Raw genomic sequence first — 24,858 nt, forward strand, 5'->3', positions numbered from 1 at the left:
TTTGAAGAACACTGTGAAATTGTGAGTAAATCTAAAGGCAAAGTTGTTCTGAAAGGATACAGGCATGGTAACATTTATGAAGCTAAGCTTTCAACAAGTACTGATGGTTCTGCAATCTGTCTGATAAGTAGAGCATCAATTGAAGAAAGCTGGAATTGGCATAAGAAACTCTCTCATTTAAATTTCAACAATATAAATGAACTGGTCAAGAAAGATCTTGTGAGAGGATTGCCAAACACAGTATTTGCTCCTGATGGTCTTTGTGATTCATGTCAGAAAGCCAAATAAAGAAAATCTTCATTCAAGAGCAAGACTCAGTCATCAATTCTTGAGCCTTATCATCTTATACATGTTGATCTATTTGGTCCAGTAAATGTCATGTCTATTGCAAAGAAGAAGTATGCGTTGGTCATAGTGGATGAGTTCACCAGATACACATGGGTGTATTTCTTGCACACAAAAAGTGAAAATGCATCTATCTTGATTGATCATGTCAAACAGCTGGATAAAATGGTCAAAGATTCTGTGAAAATTTTAAGGAGTGATAATGGCACTGAGTTCAAGAATTTGATAATGGAAGAGTTCTGCAAAAGCCATGGAATAAAGCAGGAATTTTCTGCTCCTGGAACTCCACAGCAAAATGGAGTTGTTGAAAGGAAGAATAGAACTCTCATTGAAGCTGCACGTACAATGCTTGAAGAAGCAAAGCTTCCAACCTATTTCTGGGCTGAAGCTGTGCAGACTGCTTGTTTTACTCAAAATGCAACACTCATTAACAAGCATGGAAAAACACCATATGAGATGGTGAAGAAAAAGAAGCCAAATCTGAAATATTTTCATGTATTTGGATGCAAGTGTTTTGTTCTCAAGACTCATCCTGAACAACTATCAAAGTTTGATCTAAAAGCTGATGAAGGAATCTTTGTTGGAAATCCACTTTCCACAAAAGCCTTCAGAGTCTATAATTTGAGAACAAAAGTGGTCATGGAATCTATCAATGTCTCTTTTGATGACAAGAAGATCACTGGTCTTAAAGATTTCATTGACCATGATCAGCTGAGATTTGAAAATGAAGACTCATATTCTGATACTGAAAATCCTGACAGTCTAAGTCCTGATACTGCAAACTCTGATGGATTAAACTCTGATGTTATTGAAACTTTGGTGACTACGTTAAAGGAAGATGCACCTATGCAGGGGGAGCATACTCAAGATCCTACCACATCTCAAGAAACATCCGAACATGCATCTGGCTCTTCAAGTTCTGACTCGTCAAGTTCTGATAAGCCAAGTTCTGATAGTGCTAAAAATCTAAATACTGAAGAATCCAACTCAGAGAGCATAGTTTCAGGGGGAGCATCAGAAAATGAAAATGAAGATAGCATGGATCATGGGGGAGCATCCAGTTCTAGAGAAAACCTTCCATCTGCAAGGAAGTGGACAAAATCACATACACCTGATTTGATAATTGGAAATCCTGATGCAGGTGTCAGAACTAGAACAGGTACTTCAAATGAGTGTCTTTACAATTCTTTTCTCTCTCAGACTGAGCCAAAGAAAGTGGAAGAAGCTCTTCAAGATGCTGATTGGGTGCAAGCAATGCAGGAAGAGTTGAATGAATTTGAAAGAAACAAAGTCTGGACCCTAGTACCAAGACCAAAGAATAGATCTGTTGTTGGTACAAAGTGGGTATTCAGAAACAAAACTGACAGTGATGGCATAATTACAAGGAATAAGGCAAGGCTGGTTGCAAAAGGATATTCTCAACAGGAGGGAATTGATTATGATGAAACATTTGCACCAGTTGCTAGGTTAGAAGCCATAAGGATATTTTTGGCTTATGCTGCTCACAAAAAGTTTACTGTCTTTCAAATGGATGTGAAAAGTGCTTTTCTCAATGGAGAATTGGAGGAAGAGGTATATGTTGAACAACCTCCAGGTTTTGTAGATACCAAACATCCAGACTATGTCTACAGACTTGACAAAGCACTTTATGGACTTAAGCAAGCTCCTAGAGCATGGTATGAGACTTTAGCTCAGTTTCTTCTGGAAAGTGGATTCCACAGAGGGACAATAGACAAAACACTGTTCTACCTCAACCATGGAAAGGAATTACTTCTGGTCCAGATTTATGTTGATGATATCATTTTTGGATCTACAAATGACAAACTTTACAAGAAGTTTGCCAAACTAATGCAGTCAAGATATCAGATGAGTATGATGGGGGAACTTAGCTATTTTCTGGGCCTTCAAGTCAAGCAGAATGAGGAAGGCACTTTTATTTGTCAAACCAAGTACACCAGAAACTTGCTAAAGAAATTTGGAATGCAAGATTGTTCAAGTGCATCCACTCCAATGGTCACTGCAACAAAACTGGATAAGGATACCGGTAAATCAGTAGATATTACTGACTACAGAGGTATGATTGGCTCTCTACTCTATCTAACTGCTAGTAAACCTGATATCATGTATGCTACCTGTCTTTGTGCAAGATTTCAAGCAGATCCAAGAGAACCTCACTTAATAGCTGTAAAAAGAATCTTTAAGTATCTTAAAGGAACAGCTGCTCTGGGATTATGGTATCCTAGAGAATCAGATTTTAAACTAATAGGTTACTCAGATGCAGATTTTGCAGGCTGCAAAATTGACAGGAAAAGCACAAGTGGAAGTTGCCAATTTCTTGGAGGCAGATTGGTTTCTTGGTACAGCAAGAAACAAAAGTCAATTTCCACATCAACTGCAGAAGCAGAGTATATTGCTGCAGGAAGCTGTTGTGCACAGATTCTTTGGATGAAGAATCAGTTACTGGATTATGGGTTAACATATTTCAAAATCCCTATTTACTGTGATAATCAAAGTGCTATTGCTATGACAGGTAATCCAGTTCAACACTCAATGACAAAGCACATCAGCATCAGGTACCACTTCATCAGGGAACATGTGGATGAAGGTACAGTGGAATTGCATTTTGTTCCCACAGATCAACAATTAGCAGATATCTGCACAAAACCATTATGTGAAGCTACTTTTACAAGATTGATAAATGAACTTGGAATGGTTTCAGGTTCTTTCTCTAAATCTGCTTAGACTTGTTCTATGAATCAGACTTTATGCTCAGTATTTACAGAATTAATCTCATTGTATATTCTGTGCTTAATTGATAAATGTCTTTAAGTACTGACTGTTGTCTGATATATGTTTCTAAACTATGATAAGTGATATGTTTGTTCTAGTACCTATTCATTCCTATGAGGATAACTGTGCTAGATACTGACCTAGTAGTCTTCAATAAACAAATGATTCCATGGAAGAAGTAATTATTTCAGTGGAAATCTTATGACACTAGCAAATTCTGATAACTGAGCTTAGTTAAGTTTACTTTGTATATCTTATTACTAAGTCACAAATTAGAATAATGCTACTCATCTGTTAAGTTCTGATACTAGTAAAACTGCTGAATGTACTAAGTGCTGATAAACCTCTCTTATCAAAAGAAAAAGCAAAAAGATCAAAGATTAAAATCAGGTACTCCTTTGAGATCTAGAGTAAAAATGTGGAATGGACGACCCAAGTGCATTGCTGGTATTAAGTAAATATGCATCAGAAAAGCAAAATATTTTCTTGGTGACTTTTCACACTCTATGATTACTGGAGAAATACTCTGAAAATAGCATAAATTCTGATAAACAATCGTGACTCACTTACACTGAGAAGCCACTGTAAAACAGAATTGCAAAAGATGCATAAAATTAGCACAAAACAGTTGAGATGGACTCTAGCATGAACTCATTCATCAGTAGGTTTCAGGACAATGACAGATCTTTAGCAAAATTTTAGTTATGCCTTATTTCTAAGATGTACTGAAGTAAATCAGACTTTACTCTTTGTCTGTTTTTAGCTTAATGCACACACTAATCACTCCATCTGAATGATGAAAATTTCTGTGGTGGTCTATGTTATTTTAGATAAACAGTCATTGTGTCATTATTGCACAAATTCTGAGGACAAGTTCTAAGTTACACGTCCTGATGATTAAGTTCTGACGTCCATAACTCAGAACTTGTATGAGTATTTACTAAGATGGGCATTCCTTTTTCGAGTTAAGAAATTATGTTCTGATGACTGTTAAGTTCTGGTATAGGTCTAAGTTCTGATTTCTCAGTCTAATCCTTTACTTGGCTTATCTGTGAATAAAATTTGATAACAGTCTCAGTTCAAACTCGAATATGTTGAAGTGGAAGATTAATAGTCACTATGCTAAGGATTAATGGTATTTGTACTTGAACTCTTCTTCCTGTTTTTCTTCATCCTCAGCTTTGTCAGGCTTCTTAGCTAGGACTAAAGCTGTTGATGTTAGGATTAGAAGCTTAGGGAAAATCTTGTCTAAGTATTGATGTAATTTCCATTTCATAAATGTATTGTCTTGATATATTAATGAAAATTGTTTTTACTTCAAGATTTTGTCTCTGAGTTATTTTATTTCGTGTTGATAAATCCTGATTGATATTCTGATGACCATATAACTTTTGTTTTATATTAAGTTCTGATTCATTTTCAGCACTTATATATCTAATTTATCTTGGTCATTTTCATGTGATGTATTTTCAGAATTTCAATGATGCAATGAAAAATAATTCAATCAGTGCTAACAGTTTAAATTTTGAATTAAAACTATTTCTCTTGATAAGTGGAACGGTTTTTCCTTGAAACTAGGCAACTGGGTAAGTAATGATTCCTGTTTTCTCGAGCCCAGTAACTGTCCGTTATTACTGCATGTTTGACAGGTGTCCAACGGTAACATTTTTGTTCAGAGTATAAGTACAACAGAGAGAAGATTTCTTTAATCTTTTATTTTCTTTATACTTTATCTCTCTCCTTACTTTTACTCTCCTTCTCTTCTTTCTCACGTTGGTTTTTCATACAGACATTATCTCAAACACCTAACAGGCATCCTTGAAACTCAATATTTTTTTCACATGGCACCAAAGGATTTAATCATTGATGGAGCAAAGTTTGTTCCAAACAACTATGCTGCAATTCTTGATCATGCTGACGCTCCATCTGAATTGCACTTTGTGCAAGATCTTCTTACACATAGTGAGGTTGGGTACGCCTTAACTCAGCCTGAATTATTTTCAAGTCAACAAGTTCTGAGGTTCTGAAGGACTGGAGTTTTTGATGATGGTGGTAACCGTGGAACTCCCAGTATTATCTTCCAAGTGGGTGATTCATCCTTTGTAGTCACTCCTGGTACAGTACGCAGGGCTTTACATCTTCCAGAGGATTGTACTTTCTCAGTTCCAGAGGACTCAGCCCTTCGGGAGTTAATGGCTGAATTGGGATATGAAAAGAGTCTGACGAAACTTGGACAGTTGAAACGGGCTAATATCAGAAGAGAATGGAGTTTCTTCTTTGATTGCATCACCAAAGCATTTGGGAACAAATGTTCAAATTTTGATGCTATCCCAATTCTGAGTCAGCACATAGGGTATGCTATTATCCATCAAACTCATTTTGATTTTGCAACTGGAATAATTGGTTTTATTGGGGATAGGATGACAGAGGATCGAGATGTTGTTTATTTTGCTAGATTCTGTCAACTTATTTACACTTACTGTACTGATGAACCTCATTTAGTCAGCACTCAAACCCCACCTTTTAAGGTTGCAAAACGATACTTTAATGACCTGGTAAATGCTGATACTAAGAAGAAAGTGGTTAGACCATTACAGATTCCTAAGTCTGTGAAACAGATCCTGGTAAATGTTGATCCTGATACTTATAAATCTGTTTACTCTGATGTCCAACCACCTCCAACCACCCAAAATCCATCAACCTCAGTACCTACCTCTCATTCTACTCAACCTACCCTCAGAACTTATCTCAAATCCTATCTCTCCACTTCACAGACTGCTCAACCTTCTTCTTCAGCACCTACTGTGAAGCCTACATCCTCTAAGCCAAAGAGAACAAAGACTGTTCCTCAAACACCTCAAAAGAGGAGGAGAATTACTTTGAGAGATGAATCAGATTCTGAGGAACATATTCCTTCTTCAGAACCTGTGGTGGTTGAAGCTGAGAAAGCAACTTCTCAGAAGGATTCCGAAATTGGGGGTTCTAGGCTTTTCAAGAGGCTTAGACGTATGATAGTTCCTGAAACTCCCAAGGAATCCAAATCAACAAGGAAGTACAAGAAACAGAGGGCACAAAGGCCAGTTTCAGATGATGAGGAGCAAGCAGCTACGGAAGGGGATCAGGAATCTCTGATCTCACAAGACAAGGAATTTGCTCCAGTCACTTCTTCTCCATCAACTCCATCTCAGGAAGCTGTATCTGACAAGGCTAACTCACCATTTGTGTCTCTTGTTGATCCAGGCACAAGTGCTGAAATTGATATTCAAAACCTGGTTGTGCCTACAATACTTTTCTTAGAAGCTCCAACAGCAAATAATCCTTCCACAACACCTGTTACTGATGCTGTTCAAACTCCAGAGTTATCAACAACACCTTCTCTGCATCAAGATGCTAATGATCAGATTTTAGGTGAGCATTAGGATATGGCTGTTGATCAGAACTTAGTATCAGATCAACAATTAGAGGATGTTGAAGCCTCCATTGCTACTCACACTGTTGTCTTATCAGAAGATACCGATTCTTTAAGTTCTGATGCTGCAAATGTTAGAGATACTGGTGAAGCTGCTACAACTGTAGATGCTGATGAAGCAGGTCCTTCAGGACATACTCCTCCACCGACTCTTCCTAAGTCTGAACTGGTAAAGGAGTTTGTTATCAGGGATGCACTAGTGCCTTGGAGTGAAACTCCTGCAGGTCAGGAGTGGACTAAGTAATGGAACTCAGTTTCATGTGTTCCAAATGCTTTACATCTTGCTGAGCACTTGACTAAAGCTGATGAAATGTTAAATTCTGATGATTTTAAAACCCAGCTTAGAGTCACTGCATTGAGTACTAAACATCTACAAGGTCTTCATTCCAATACTCATGCAGAGCTACACAAGATTCAGGAGAACTTTATCAAACAGGAACAAGTTTGGAAAATTGATAAGAAAAAGTTCTTTCAACCTACCATTGCCAGGATTGCTTATATTGAGAAAACTCAAGAGAAACAACAAGCTCAGATTGATCAAATTCTGACAAATCAAGCTTCTCAGCAATCGCAACTTACTGAAATCCAGACCTCAGTGGAACTACTTATCTCTCTTTTATTACCTGCTGATGCCAAAAAGGGGGAGAAGGTAATTAAGTCCAAATGCAAAACCAACAAGACACTACAAGGAAAGGATGATGGAAAAGATGACCAAGGAAACTCTGGAATGGGTAGTGGTCATAGTCAAGGTAGAAGGTTTACATCAAGACAAGCTAGTCACAGAACAAGTTCTGATACTGGGAAAAGAATAAGTTCTGCTGCTGGTAAAAGGATAAGTTCTGATGAACTTCTAGATCTTGATGAGGAAATGTCAAGACAGTTATTTCTTCAAGAAAATCCAGGGATGGACTTGGAAAGTTTAAAGGAAGAAGAAGCCAGACTTAAATCAGAGAAAGTCACATCTAAATCTGAAGCTTCTGGTAAAAAGTTACTTCCAAAACTTAAAGGCATTGTGATCAAAGAAAGGACACATACTGAAGCAACATTGGCTAGATCACAACCACAGATAGATCCAAGATCCAAGGGTAAAGAAAAGGTTGGTGAACCTATCAAGGCTTATGTACCTCCTGAGGAAGAAGAAATTACTGATGGAAAAGATGATCTTGCTCTGACTTCAAGAAAAGTTCTTAAAACAACCTCTGACATGGCTCAAGTTGTTCAGAGTCAAGAAATTGTAAGTTCTGATATTCAGAAGAAGCAAGTAACCTCTGACAAAGCTCAAGTTAACTTGATATCAGAAAATAGATCAAAGACACTCCTACCAGGATTCACTAAAGCAAAACAGACTCAATCTTTGAAGACTACTGCAAGTGGTTTTGAAGCAAGAGTAGTTACTGGAAAGGAAGCTAGAGATAAAACTGGATTGGGAAGTGCTGATGAAAGAAGAGTACACAACACTACCAATGATCCAACTTCCTTGAGTGAACCAGGTATTGGAGCAACTCCTGAGAGATTGAATCAACTGGAATCTGTACAGATGGTTTACCATACCTACTTGAAAGAATACATCATGTTGTATTTCATGACAGATGGTAGGGTTTATCATATAAGATAAAATGCCATTCCTTTGAAGTATTTTGAAGAATTGGAGCATGTACTTTTCTTACTTCAAGTGGATGACAGAATAACAGAGACTGCTGCAAACTACTTAAAAGAACAGATTCAGAGACAGAAAAGGCTTTATTCTGTTAAGTCTGACAGCATATATGTTCCAAAGTACATATATCACAATGGTGATATTATTGATATGAAGCCTAATACTGCACAGATCAGAACGTATCTTGGTATTAAGGGACTTGAATTCAATCTTGAGTCTGACAAAGCTTATGTCATAAGACTAGATCAGGAGTTGAGAAAAGCAAAGATTAATGATCTCAGAGCTGCAATCTTTCAAACTGGTGAAGATACTGCAGAGCTTAAAGGTGTTAAAAGGAGAATGATTGATGAACTAAGATATGCTGAGAAATGTTTGTTGAAGAACTATCTCAGAACAACTCCTGACATCAGAGAGATCAGAAAATGAAGAAGCCAAGTCGAAGATCTACAACTGCTTAAATTCTGATATTTATACAGATTGAAGTTGTTATCAGAAGTTGAAATTGGTAAAAACTTTAAGGACTGTAAGTTGTAGTTATCTAGTCTATTTCTCATGCATTTGTACTTAATGTTTTTGACATCATCAAATATCTGTTAAACTTGTATATTTTGTTAATTTACAAGTTGGGGGAGATTGTTAGATATATTTGATAATGTCATGGCTAATATGTTTTATGTTTAGCTTTCAGATCTTACGTGAACGGGATAAATCAGTACTTAATTGTTGATCAGTACTTATACTGAAAGTCAGGACTTAAGGATATCAGTACTTATATTATCAGGAGATAATCATCAGAAGATAGATATCAGAACTTAAGTGCTGAAGGACAATCAGATAAGGACAGTAGCTGATTAAAGGAAAGAAGATTGAGATAAACATAAGAAGAGATATGCATGAAGAAGGAATTTCGTGAAGAATGGAATACTTGGAAGAAAAGATATCTGATTGATATATTTTAGGAAGCAGAATTATATTCCATATCAATTAGCGATTATCTTGTAACTGTGTAGTATATAAACACAAACATAGGGTTTACACTATAGGTGTTATCATTATTAGAAAAGATTATTCATTGTAACCCTAGCAGCTCTCGTGATATTTGTTCATCACTGAGAGGTAACAGTTCCATACTGTAATAGAGTTTATTGTTTCAATAAAGTTTGTTTTCTGTTACTTAAGTTCTTAAAGTTCGATTTAAGTGTACTATACACTGTATTCACCCCCTCTACAGTGTGTGTGTGACCTAACAATAATATCAGGACTTATAGGAAATATTCAGATAAGGAAGGCAGCTGATTTGCAGGAAGAGAAGATCTAGACAAACGTAAGAAGAGATATGCATGAAGAAGGAATTCTGTGAAGAATGAAATACTTGGAAGAAAAGATATCTAATTGATATTTATTTAAGAAGCAGAATTATATTCCATATCAATTAGCGATTATCTTGTGACTGTGTAGTATATAAACACAGACATAGGGTTTATACTATAAGTGTTATCATTATCGAGAAGATTATTAATTGTAACCCTAGCAGCTCTCGTGATATTTGTTCATCACTGAGAGAGGACAGTTCCATACTGTAACAAAGTTTATTGTTTTGAATAAAGTTTGTTTTCTGTTACTTGAGTTATTAGAGTTCGATTTGATTGTGCTATATACTGTATTCACCCCCCTCTACAGTGTGTGTGACCTAACATACCCTCCGCCATGTCCACTACCCTCCCCTCCATACCTTCTACCATATTGACTACTTTCCCTTCCATACCCTCCACCATATTGACTACTGCCTCCTACGTACCCTCCACCTTTTTTCGTGGTTTCGCCTCTGTACTCTCTACCTCCAAAATGTAGATCTGACCATCCTAGGTTGACATTACTCTCGTATGTTAATTGTGTCGGTTGTGACCCTAAATTCGGTTGAAAAGAGTACGGGTCATCAACAGCAACTTCCTCTGTTTTGATGAACAAAGAAACATCTCCTTGGACGTTCAGCAACATGGCAGGGACATTTAACATACAGTTAACATCATCATCACATAATATTTCCATTTGATAAAAACCCTCAACTAAGTTGTATTGACCAAGGTAAGGATACTTTAAACTCAATTTCAAATTCCATTGATAAGAACTAATATTCATTAAATTATATACAAGACATTTGAGCTCTTCAAAAGAGGTACCAAACCTAATAAACATCATCTTCTTGGGATCGATAGAGTAGTTGATATTAGTACCTTCTCGAATTACCACTCCACCCCAAAAAAATTTGACATTCACGTGGCCTTCCATTTTTCTGATTTACAGAAAATATATAACAAATGAGCAACAGAATTATATATATATATACACATAAGTAAAAGAATGACATACTTTTCGTATGGGTTGAAGAGAAGTATGTGATGAACATATGTGGTGCCTCAGGTCATGTATAAATAGTGGAACAAGTATTATTGTGATTCATTGATTGTGTAAATAATTCCTGCATAAAGGTATCTGATCCTATCCGTTTCAGTTTTTAGATAAGATTGCTATGTAAGAAAAATCTACTTTTAGTCAATTTTTTAGGATAGGAACCAGAAGACTTTTAGGATAGGATGCAGAAGATAACGATATAAATACAAGCTTAGGAAAGAAATTTATGAACTTCGTAAAAAAAATTAAATAATATTTTAGTAACTAATATTATATAAATTATTTAAATTTATATATAATAAAGTAATATTACATAAATTTATGAATACAAAATAATATTATATAATTTATGAATTAAATTTATATATAAAGTAATATTATATAGATTTATGAATACAAAATAATATAATATAAATTTATGAATTAAATTTATATATAAAGTAATATTATATAATTTTATGAAACGATATAAATACAAGTTTGTAAAATAAATTTATGAACTTCGTAAAAAGATTTAAATAAAATATATAGTTTAAATAATTTATTAATAATAAAAATAACATGAAATTTGTTACTAAGTAAAATATTTCAGTAACTAATATTATATAACATTTTTAATATAGTAATAATATGAATACAAAATAATATTCTATTAGTATAAATTAATATTATATACATTTTTGAACATAGGAATAATATAATTACAGAATAATATTATATAAATTGATAAAATCAGTAATAATAGACATATAAATATATGACTATAAAATAATAATATGTAATAATAATTATTAGTCAAGTATTATTAATAAGGAGAGAAATAAAGAACAAAAAAATGATAAGAAAGAAAGAGAGAGTGGATAAGAAAGAAAGAGAGAGCAGCCGAAAGAAAATGGGAGAAAAACTGATTGCAAGAGATACCCGGAAGAGCAGCCGGAAGCAATTATTATTAATTAGTTGCTTTGATTTAATAATTGTTTTGATTTATTAGTTGATTAATTAGATAATAATTGCTTTGATTTATATTTAGTTATGTCTAAATATAGTTAATTAATTTCAGCACAAACATTAATTTTAGAATAAAATTATTTTAGAAGATATTTTAGGATCAGTTGGTTAATATTTTTTTTGGACACTTAAATATGTAATAAGCGTTTGTTTAATTTAAAAACTATAAATTACCAATTATTTATAAGAATAATTGAAAACTCATCAAAAGTACATTTAAAGCTATGCATATATTCTTGACAAAAAAAACTATGCATATATTATTAATAGAGATAAATTTTACTAGATTTAGTCATTTTAAATATAATATGAATAAAATGGTACTTCTAAGATTATCATTATTAATAACAAAAATATTAATTTTAGACTTATTATGAGTTATAAAAATACATTAAATTAAAAATAACGTTTTCAAGCTGATAGCAATTTATGTCTTAGAGTACCTACGTTCCTTAAAAATATTATTATGCATATAAATTTCAATGATATAGAATATTTTATTATATCTCACCTTTAACAATATTTTATATGCATTCCCTTCTTCCCTTTATTTCAATGATTTAAAATAATAATATGTTGTTCCTACTGTTCCCTTTATCTACTATGGGCCACACTACTCAGGCTTCTTATGCTGTTCCTAGTGCCTGTGCTACTGGATCCAGTTGGGGCCATTCTACTCAGACTCATCACGGTCATCTGACCCAGGCTTTTCCACAGCCTACATACAGTTTCCCGCCCAAGACAGGTGGTTTGGGCTTCTCTTTCCAGACCCCGCCTAGGGGCTTCACCCCTGGTTAGTACGTGATTCCTCCTCACAGAGTCATGAGCAGGGGTGAGATGCATACACCCCCTATCATGCAGGATACAGATGTGGAGGGTGACAGTGAGGAGCAGGATGACGATGATGAGGAAGCTGATCCTCCTATACAGCTCAGACAGCAGCCTCGTAGAGCAGTCAAAGAAAAGGGGAGGCTATGCCACACCAGCGGGAGGTTCTGTGGCTGGTCAGTACTATTTCACATATTTGCAGACTTGTTATTTTTAGTTCAGACTTATTTTTATTAGTTCTCGTCATTTTCAAACTTGTTATTTTTCTTATCCCACAATCTAGTCACTTCAATTCACAGTATTACATTTCAAGGTGTTTCGTAAGTAATATTCAAAACGTACATACTTACTTAAAGAAATTAAAACTGTCATATTCTGCAATTAACGTTAAATGGATGAAACAAAATAAATAACCTAATACATGAACGAAAACATAATAAGTGAAATAGAAACACAATCACAACATGACCACCATCAATGCAGTTACTTTAATTGATTTCATCTGCAAAAAATGATAACTCATACTCCCTCTGTCCCTCCCATTTGTTTACACTTTCCTTTTTTGGATGTCCCTTCCAATTGTTTACATTTCAAAACTTTCCAAAAATAGTAAAGTTTTTATATTTTTTAAAATAACTACATCCACTACTTCTCTCCACTATACCCACTTTATACATATAATATTAATCGGTCCCACTACTTTACTCACTTTTTTAACTTTCCTCCACTACTTTATCATTTTTCTTAAACTCCGTGCCCAACCCAAATGTAAACATTTGGGAGGGACAGAGGGAGTATCAAATAGTTATACTTTCCTCTATATTTCATTAATATGATTTGACATCCACATGGCCCTTTTCAGTATTCCTCCTGCACAATTATTTAATTTAATTGTATGTGCTTTCTACTATGTACTCACGGGAAAGGATCTATAAATTATTGTCATATTTCACATGGGTGGCAGTAATGACACGTACATCAACAACACTAACAGCCTGTACATCTTCATTACTTTTATGTTCCACAACTGTTAGTCTTATTAACTTTTCTTTATCACCCAACTACTTACACTATATAAATTATACACCGTCACACATATTACATCCAAGCAGTACTACGATGTCATCGTCCACAAATAAGAAGTGGTTGTTATTTGAAAGAGATGACGATTATCGTAGTCTTAGGGTAAGCGATCCAGTGGAGTACTTTGCTGGTGTACGCCGAGAATGGGCATTTCGACGTGAAGATTCTGAAAGCCTTACACATGATCTTATTGCGATGAGTGTAAGGGTTCCGCTTCGTCGTTCTCTATCCATATATCCTCGGCCTCATGAAAATCTTCCTTGGTCTGAATTTAGGCGAAAAGTGGTTAAAGCCGTGACCCTTATTCGACGGGAAAATAACATAATGTTGTTGCGTAGGAGTCGTTATTATATGTTCGAACTAGCACAAAATTCAGTTCGTGCTTCTGGGAGAGAATTTACGGAAGCAGAACAACACAGACTATTACAGAATGAGGATTACATTTTCGATGATTACATGTCTGATGAACAAACTTGACAAGAATTATTGTGTTCTGATTAGAGTGGCCTTGTTTTCCTTTCTGGATTTATGCTTTCTAGCTCTATATTAGTCGTATCTTTCTTTGTTGTAATATTATTATCATTAATAGGTGGGTGCTCATTTCAGTTTATTTTGGAATTACTGTTTCGTGTTAGTAAACAGTTGAAATCACATGCAAGCATTTTCAATAATTTGAGATAGACAGTGAAAAAGTTAAAGTGGAATGGCACTTTCAAACAGTACATGACACGTCAAATCCTATACATGACATAAAGAGGAAAAGATAAGGCTTTGTATGTAAAGTCATTGCATGTACAAAGTTTCCCTGTCACTTTACAGCAGATAATGATTCCATAATTTTCAAAATAATGCAGGTGAGAGCAACAATGATAAGTCACAATCAAGTTTTGAATATGAACTATAATTGTATAGTATGTTTAGCACGTGAACTGCCATTCAAAGTACCTCATGTCTTCATTACCAAATCACTTATAAATAGAGAGTTACAACCTCATGAAGTCACACTCGTCAAAAGTAATTATGTATTCACTCCCAAATTAGGCTTATTGTTTTTGTGAAAAATTAGTTGTTGTAGCGCACTACTGGAAGGGTAGTGACGCAGGAAGGCGATTTATCAAATGTCCCGACGGTGCTTGCATTTACGAATGTTGGATCGAAGAGCTGCTTGAACCTCGTGCAGCATTTCTCATTGAAATTCTTAGGGAAGAAATTACCACACAGAATGTAACCCACTCTGCAGAAATCCGCGAGTTGCAGCGTGAACTTGAGGAGTCAACGAGGGAATTGCAGAGAATGAAGGCGTTCATCGACTCCCATACGTGGAACATCAATGAAGATGATTATGACTCCGATGATGATGACTCTAATGATGCAGATGACTGATCTGGTTCATATATTGTTGGCTCTTAATATTTGTATTATTGCATCGTACTCATTTTTATTCATATATCGTCTTATTATTCTGTATCAAACTACGCACAGTTTTGTAACTGTGTTTTATTTTGTAACTGATGTTATGTAATAGAATTTGTGTTTCAAGTCAAGTATTCATTATCAGCAAATTAGTTCATATCAAATATAAGGACTCGTCAACAACAAATATTCCCCCATGATACACTATTCCATGAAACTAAAACATTACAAAACAAAATTTAAAATTAAAGTACAATTTACGTACTACAAATAGGTTTACATCACTAGTCAACAGAAAAAAAATTAAACCAAAATAATTTTCCACGAATTAATTATGGGATTTGCTAAACATACCCGCACGTAAAAATTGCACACTCGAGTACCTTGGCACCCTTTTCAAACCCAAAAAATTCATATATAAACTATATTTTTTTAAGAACAAAAAATACATACGAAAAATAGGCTGGCTTGCATGACTATTCAAGAAAAAAAACACCAAAACAATTTTTTAATAATTTTATATTAAGGCCCAAAAATAGGTCTTCATTGAATATTTTCGTTGCCGACTACCTAGATACCCTTTTTGAAGGCACAAAAAGTCATACATACACTTCTTTTTAAAAAAAAACAAAAATTACGTACTACAGATAGACTTGCATGATTATCAAACAAAAAAAAATTACACCAAAATAATATTTTTCCAATTTAATATGAAGACTCAAAAATAGGTCTACATTAAATATTTTCCTCTTACAAACACTTACAAACAATTGAACAAGTGCAATTCAATCCGGGAGGAAAGAAAAAAAAAACAAAAAAAAAATTATTTACCCCAGAACGCCACTTCTTCTGGGCCTCCGGGGTTGAACCCCGGAGGAAATGGCTTTCTGTGCCACTTTTGGAATTTTTTGAACATCTATGCCAAAAAAATGAAATCTCCATTTAAGTGTGATAAAAAAATCCGGGAGCCTGGTTTAGGATCACCTATACATGACATAAAGTTTCGTAAATCACGACAATATAGTTAGGAGAACCGAGGAATTAACCACAATTATTTGAATTTGTTGTAGCTCGTCTCTCTCATTGGTGTCAAGAAAATTAATGATGCTTTACAAATAAAATACTACTGATGTAGTAATTTATAATTGTATATAGGGTCAAATTAGAATATTACATTAGCACTATTTGACATATTTAGAAAAATAATAACAACATTTTCATTTTTCTTCTCAACGATCGTCTTTTCTTCGGCGACTGTGGACGAGAAATGCATTCAACGTGCAGGTTGAAATAGTGATTAATTGTAAATTTGTTTATTTAAGTCTTGGATCAAGTTAAATGGGCGCGACCATCAGTTAAAAACTTAAAATGGTGGACCAGGTTCAAAGCGAATTCTATTATATATTATCTATGTTGACCGGTACAAACAAATAAAATTTTAAAATTAATTGTGGAGAGGATGAAAATTGTCATCTTCAATTTTTTATTTTTTTGATGAATTCTACGTATTAGTAATTCTATTAAGGATAACTCCATTTTGTTTAATACAAACTTATAACAGGTATAATTCTCGAAATTTTGTGCATGTCTTCCACTAAAAAAACATGGTTATACAAACAGTCTAAATTTGACCCAGAAAAATAAGACAAATAAAATTAACCATGAGGCGATAATACTGTGAGATTAAAAAGTCTTATTGCAAAGACTAAATTACCCCTATTTTTAATATTTATATAAAAGTTGTGTATTGTGGAAATTGAATATAAAAGTTGTGTATTGTGTGGGAATTGAACTCTGGTTGCTTCATTCTTTTATACAACGTCGTACCACGACAACGTATTGTCATATGTGTCTTTTATCATACACATAATATGTAAGTGTGCTAAATTAATATTTTATTTAACTTTAAAGATAGCTACTTGACTTCCGCAAAAAAAAATGATAGTTACTTAAATATTTGTACAATTAATTTTAAAGATCTGAATTCCAGATATAAAGTTAGGTATAATACATAAATGGATTATTATTTTATTTATTATTATTTTTTAATTTGAAAATATATCTCATATATTTTTAAATTTTTTTTATTATAAAAAGTAATTAAAATGTATATATATAATTTTTAAAGAAAGTATTGAAAATAGAATTGCCTATATATAAATAATTTAGATTGGTATTAAATATTTAGATAAGTTCGAATTATAATGAGTCAATGAATTTTAGTTTATTTTGAATTTGAAATCAGAATTTGGCCCATTGTTCAAAAAATACTCGAAATTTGACTACATGACTAGCCGAAAAACATTGTCACATTCTACGTTTAGTAAATTTAAATTATAAGTTCGACGAAAATATCTTACCAATAATTTGAAATTTTTTGATATCTTATATTAATATAAATTAATGTGTTTGAGTTATTTATAGAATCAAGTCAATTGATTATTTATATTAAAATTACTAACTTCACTGATAGCGCAATAGTGTTTTGAAATTTGTCCCGATTTTAAAAATATTTGAAATTCGATATGAGATCTCACGAGATTTGTTAAAAATATGATTATATATTAAATCGATTTATTTTTCATTTTTCACTTTAAAAAAACTAGCATTTTAAAAAGAATTCTTTTAGATAAACAATATTTATTGATCAAGATAATATTGTACAAATATTTTGAATTATTTTAATATTTTAAATTATTTTAATATTTTGAATTATTCAAATAAAAGTTATATCTATACTATATTGTAGCATTTGATTCAATACATTTTATACTATTTAAAAAATATATATATATTATTTAATAATTTGAAGGAATTAACCAGTTCAACTAATATTTATAAAACTTTATCGAATTAAAAAATATTTAATTTTAGGAAGATAGTATACAATATTATCAAATTATTATTTGAAGAAATATTAGAGTTGTAATGAAAGAAACTTAAAAATAGTTTAAATAATAATATAATTACAATTTTTCCTTCAAATTCTTGAAAAAAATCATGAACATCAATAATAAGTCTTACAATAAATAATTTATTTTTATGTTACATGATTGATACTCGGTCGCAAAAAAAACAGATATGGATTGTTTATCAGTGATAATGTGAATACCATATATAAATTATTGCAATTTATTTATTACATAATTTTAATTTTTGAATAATTATAAATACATGTTATTTAAGTAATCAATTGTCTCACTATATATTAATAATGATTATACATGTACATAAATCAGATATTTAGCATATAAATAATTGAAACCATCGTAATTTCTAAGAAATGTAACATACGATAATTAACATGCTAACATAGACATATATAACTTAATCTTATTTTGTTAAGAGTAGTGTAAAAAACTAATATTTTTCCAAAATACATACGTTAAATTTCAAAAACTAACATTTTTCATTAAAATCGACTTTTATATTAATAGTAGTATAAATTTTATATTATTTAATATTATGATTGCAAGTAGTTCTGAGTTCAGTTATTCATTTTTTATCTTTTTAAATTGAGTAAGTTAACTGTAAATTAATAGAGAATTCAGTAATAATATAGATCAGTTATATTGTTTATTTAAATGAAATTCAAAATTTTTGGTCAACTCTGTATTCAATATGTTAGTTTTTAACTTTTTCTTTGTAAACATACCAACGGCATTCTACATATTAAGTTTATTTGTTTCATTTTAAACGTACATTAACTACCCTATTTATATTCATTCATTAAATACAGTTATATAACACAAACAAGAATACATATATTTTTCTTAATAAGCTATATTGGAAATGTTGTGTAATTTAGTAATGTCTTTTATGAAAATGATACACGATAAATACGTTAGATATTATACAACATTTACAAATAAGAATATAACTAAAAACATTATAATTGTATGCTTAAAAAAACTCTTGAAAATGACCAGTGACTCGCACGAGTTATTATGCTAGTTTCTGATGACCTGACAACAATAATGCTAATCATAAAGATTTGTCAAAAAAAACCGTCATAAGTTGTCCATTAAATTGATGACATGTCAAAAATAAAACTTGTCAATTTGTTTAATCAATTATATTTTTGTCGAAAAGTTAATAAAAAGAATACTCCCGAATTTAACAGACCCTAGTAGGCGGTTTAAAACAGCCAAAATTTGTAAAGTACAAGTTACTAATTTTATTTGTTTTATTTTAAATATATACAACTTATCATAAGTAATTGTAAACTGAGACAATGTTTCTTTCATGGGATTATAATCCCAGGATAATAATCTGTAGATAATTAATCTCATCAAAATTAGTTTTATGGATTAAATAATTATATTCAAAGTTTGTTTGGAAAGATTAGGTGTAGGATTCAAATATAATCTTTTAAAATTTTATCATATGTTTGTTTTAGGGATAATATTTGAGATTGGAATATAGTGTTTTAAATTTTCAAATCCTATGTTTGTAACAATGAAGATATTATAATGCTTTAAAAAATGACTTGTAAAGGGATAACAATATCTCTTCCCACCGAGCATCATTAGAGATGATTATACTCCTATTCTCTACTCCAACAAAACAAACATGAGATAAGATAACTTAAAGGATTATAATCTTTGGATAATTTTTCACTATTTTTTTTAAACAAACATGGAGTAAAATATTATGAAGAATATTCGGTAATAAAATATCTATTACGAATCTCAAAAAGTAGTGCCAGAACTATTATATCAAAATTTGATTTCAAATAATATAATATCAATGACTTAACAATTTAAAATATTTTTTAATGGTAAAATTTTTGTGAACCCGTTAAATTTTAGTAAGCTAGACGAGGCCAGGGGAATGTGCCGTGGCCGTGGCCCCCAATAAGATTACCCAAATAATTTAATATTTAATTATAAATATTGTAATTATTTATTAAAATAAAAATTAATTTTTAACTTATTGAATACAAATTTGGTATATTAACCTCATAAATAAATTCTATATCTAAATATTCATGTATATAAGAAAAAGTGTAAAATATTTTTAATAATAATTTTTAAAACTTTTTGTATTTTTAATATATAATTCTAATATATTTGTATTTTTAACCCCCTATTTTTTTATGTAAATTGGTGACAAAGGACTCAAAAAAAGTATAAAATATTTTTAATAATAATTTATAAAACTTTTTGTCTTTGTAATATATAATTCTAATATATTTGTATTTTTAACCCTCTATTTTATTTTTGTTATGTAAATTGGTGACAAAGGACTCAAAATCGACTATAAAATATGTTCTATTCAATTTTAATAATGTACATTATAAATATGCAAGTTATATTTATTAAATATTTAAGTTTTCATATTAGTTTAAAATTAGCCTCCATTCGCAACGTATCCTGGCTCTGGTAACCTACGGGCTCCGTATTAGGTGTGATGCACCGACCGATTATAATATTTGTAATTTTATTATTTTATTATTTTGTTATTTTGTAAAACTAAATTATAAAAATAATGGTTATATATTATTGAAATTAATAAAGTTAAAATGTTTATGTATTATTTTATATGCATTATATATTATTCAAGGATTCAAAAATTTAATAGTTAAAATTTTAAAAAGTCTTTTCTTCTTCTGCAACCTATATGACGGGTGTAGGGTTTATACTAAAGTGGGAGTCTTGAATATAAGTGTATTTGGATGATTTTCTATTATTATTTTTAATTTTTCCTTGATTTAATAAATATTTTATTATATTATAATTTGAATTAATAAAATTAATTTTGGAAGTGTTTGATTTCTTACTAAGAAAGAAACCGAGTGCTCAAACGAAACCATGTTGTATAGATGTATTATATATTATTGGACGATTCAAAATTACAATAGTTAAAATTTTAAAAAGTCTTTTCTTTTTCTGCAACCTATATGACGGGTGTAGGGCCTATACAAAAGTGGGAGTCTTGAATATAAAGTATATATGTGTTAGAAAATTAGGATTTTAGAGCTTAATTTAATTATGTTCTTGATGTTAATCCTAAAATCTAATGATTGGAAATTGTTCAATGATATTTGAACTTAAATTTTCATGTATGGTTTTAAGAATTTTCTTAATGAAATCCATATGAAATGAGAGTTGAAAGTAGCTTGGAAAAGCTTGGAAAATTTGAGAATGTTTGTCCCACATTGAAATAAATAAAGGGGGTTGTGTGCTTTATATGGTATTACCCACATGAGTAGTATACAACTACTAAGGTGTGTGATGGTCCATTGTGTTGTTGTGTGCTTCACACACACACACACGCGCGCGCGCCCGCCCCGCCACGCACCGCACCGGACCGGACCGGGTCGGGTCGAAGGGCGATTTGGGCGAATGTCTCGGCGTCTCGCGTACGCGAGGCGACCTGGACGAGGATTTTATTTATTTGAGAATTATTTTAATTCGAATTTATTTATCGGTGATTGGATTATTGGGCTGGGTTCTGAAATAGGCTAAGTAGTCTAAATATAATGAACCTGCAAATAATCTGATCTGTAACAAGTTATGATATTAGAATCAGAACTGATGAATAAAATCAGAACTTAACAAGTTCTGATATCAGAATCAGAACTTAAGTACTGATGAGTCGAATCAGAACTTAAGTACTGATGAGTTAAATCAGAACTTAACTTAAGTTCTGATAATAATGTGGGTGTTAATGTGAAAAGCTGTTACAAATAATTTAAATTCAAAAGCTGATCAATTTTGATTTTTTCATTAATGAATTCAAAATCTGATCAGTTTTTATTTTTTATTAATGAAGCAGTTTAATTCAGACATTAAGTGTGTTGACAGTTTCAATTTTCCTCTCCTATAAATAGAGGCTAAACTGAATGAATAAAAATATACAACACACTACATTCTCATCTCTTCTCTTCAACCTCTCTGCATTTCTCTCCCACAAGAACTGAAGTGCTGATATTTTCCGGAGACTGAGGTGCTGGTCGAAGTGGAGGTTTTGTTGCTGCTGTTAACATAAACTCCGAGCTGTTTTATCCTGGTGGAGATATTGCGCACATCCCAAACGCAGCAGGTAGGGGGCAATAATCTCTTCAAGAGCAGCCAGGACTTCGAGCAAGGCCTGGTGACTCAGCTGTAATCATTTTCTTGGCATTTTGTATCTGTAAACCTTTATTTCAGTCACTGTTGAAAGCTATGGTTTCGGGTACATCTTTCTTTCTCTCTACGTTATTTCAGTTACTGATTTTGTTTACCTGCATGTTTTGTTTTGTTAACTGTGGTCTTTGCCTAAACTTGTTAAATTCTTTATACACTTGCCTCTATGTTGCTATACTTGTTAGTGAGTTTCTCAACATTCTTGAAGAGATTATTGGTTATTTAGAATTTAGCATAATGGTTAACGAAAGTGAGGTTATCGTTGGTGGTGGTAGCAGTTCGGGTGCAACTGCTGGGACCATTGATTGGACCACCTATAGTTTCCCACAGGCTGTTGAACTAACCGGTTTACCGGAGAAATTCAACGGTGGCATTGGCTTTTCTCGCTGGCAGAAAAGGATGAAGCTGTGGTTGACTATAAAGGGTCTGTGGCCGGTTGTGGAATATGAGAAACCAGTAGTGGATCAAGAGAAGGCTGACACAGTTAAGGCTTTTGCGAAGTGGGCTGAGAAGGATGGAGTGGCTAGAGCGGCCATTCTTGCGGCACTAACAAACACTTTGTTTGATGTCTATTCTTCTGATGCCTACTCTGCAAAACTCTTATGGAAGAAGCTGGACCAGACACATAATACTGACTCACAAGGTCTAGAAAAGTATTCTGTGGCAAGGTTCCTCGAGTTCAAGATGGTGGACAATAAGTCCATGACTGAGCAGGTGCATGAGTTCGAGATGATAGTGCATGCTTTGAAGGAGTCTGGAATGAATCTCCCGGAGAAGTTCAAGGTGATGAGTGTGATTGAAAAACTCCCGAAGTCTTGGGAAGAGTTCTCTCTCTCCCTGAAAAGACAGAAAGGAGAGATCACCTGGACCAACCTTATGCTGGACATCTCGGTACAAGAACAACACAAGTCCAAACAGGGACATGTGATGCCAACTGAACACGGTACCTCGAAGGTAAACATAGCAACTGTAGGACAAAAGAGGAAGGCTTTTGCTAAGAAAGCTAATAGTAATAAACCTAAGAGTGACAAGGACAAGGCCAAGAAACCCAAGGCAAACAAACCATGCTGGTCTTGTGGGCAGGTTGGGCACTGGAGTAAGGACTGCCCTACGAAGAAAGCGAAGAAAACCGAGGTAGCACAAGCAAATGTTGTGCTTGGAACCGCAAGTGGGCCTGTAGTGAACATGGTTGTTAGTGAGGCTACGGCTTCTGAAACCAACGTTGACCGGTATGTATCCTACAACCCTGTGATATTTTCTACCTATCTGTCAAATGAATGGTTGATAGATACTGGAGCTAATGTACATATTTGTGCTGATATTAGTTTATTTGTATCTTATCAACAGAGTCATAGCCTGACTGTGAAGATGGGGAATGCTAGTGCTGCTCAAGTACATGGAGTTGGAAATGTGGATCTGAAGTTCCCTTCAGGACGTATTCTATCTCTGACGAGAGTGCATCATGTTCCCGACATGCGTAGAAATATAATAAGTGGAAGCTGTTTAGTTTCTAGTGGTTTTGAAATTTCGTTCAAGTGTAATAAAGTAGTTCTTATTCACACTGGTACATTCTTTGGCAAGGGTTACTTGTCAAATGGTTTATTTGTTATTAATACGGATCCCGTTTTGGGAAGTTTGAATAATAATGTTATTCCTACTGTTAATTGTATTGAATCCTCAAATATATGGCATGCTAGACTAGGTCATTTAAACTTTGGTGCTCTTAAGAACATGATGAACTTAGAGTTGATTCCAAAATATACCATAGAAAAGAATTCTAAATGTCAAGTATGTGTGTCTGCTAAACAGATAAGGAAACCTTTTCATAACGTTGTTAGGGATTCAGACTTGTTAGATTTAGTACACACTGATATTTGTGAATTTGGTGGTGTGTTGACCAAGGACCAGTTTAGATACTTCATTACTTTTATAGATGATAGTAGTAGATATTGTTATGTTTATTTACTTAGACATAAGGATGAAGCACTTAGTAAATTCATTATATATAAAACTGAAGTAGAAAAACAAACTAGTAAGTTACTTAAAAGATTGAGATCTGATAGAGGTGGTGAGTATACGAGTAATGCTTTTAATGAATTTTGTGCAAACAATGGTATAGTTCATGAAGTTACTCCACCATACACACCTGAGTCTAATGGGGTTGCTGAGCGAAAGAACAGAACATTTAAAGATATGAATAATAGTATGCTTATTAACTCTGGGTTGCCTAAATACATGTGGGGAGAGGCTCTAAATACGGCTTGCCATATTTTGAATAGAGTCCCTCTGAAACACATGGATAAAACACCCTTGGAGTTATGGAAAGGCAGGATGACTAGTCTTAAGTATCTTCGTGTGTGGGGGTGCCTTGCTAAGGTGCTTGTTCCTGAACACAAGAGAAAGAAACTAGGTCCAAAGACTGTTGACTGTATCTTTCTGGGCTATCTTGAAACCACTACAGCTATGAGATTTTTAGTGTTAAAATCTGACATAGATGGTATAGTGGCAAACACGATAGTTGAATTTCGAGATGCGACATTCTTTGAGGATGTCTACCCTATGAAGACTGGAATACCTGAAACGACTTCTGAGGAAGATCCTACTCACACATCAAGTTCTATTCCTGATCATGTGGAAAAGATGACAAATATGGGGGCGGAACCTAGTAGTAGCTCTATTCCTAAGGAATTAGAGGAACCAAGGAGAAGTAAGCGTGCAAAAAT

This window comes from Apium graveolens, chromosome 5 (genome assembly GCF_009905375.1).
Source record: "Apium graveolens cultivar Ventura chromosome 5, ASM990537v1, whole genome shotgun sequence".
Taxonomy (NCBI): Eukaryota; Viridiplantae; Streptophyta; class Magnoliopsida; order Apiales; family Apiaceae; genus Apium; species Apium graveolens.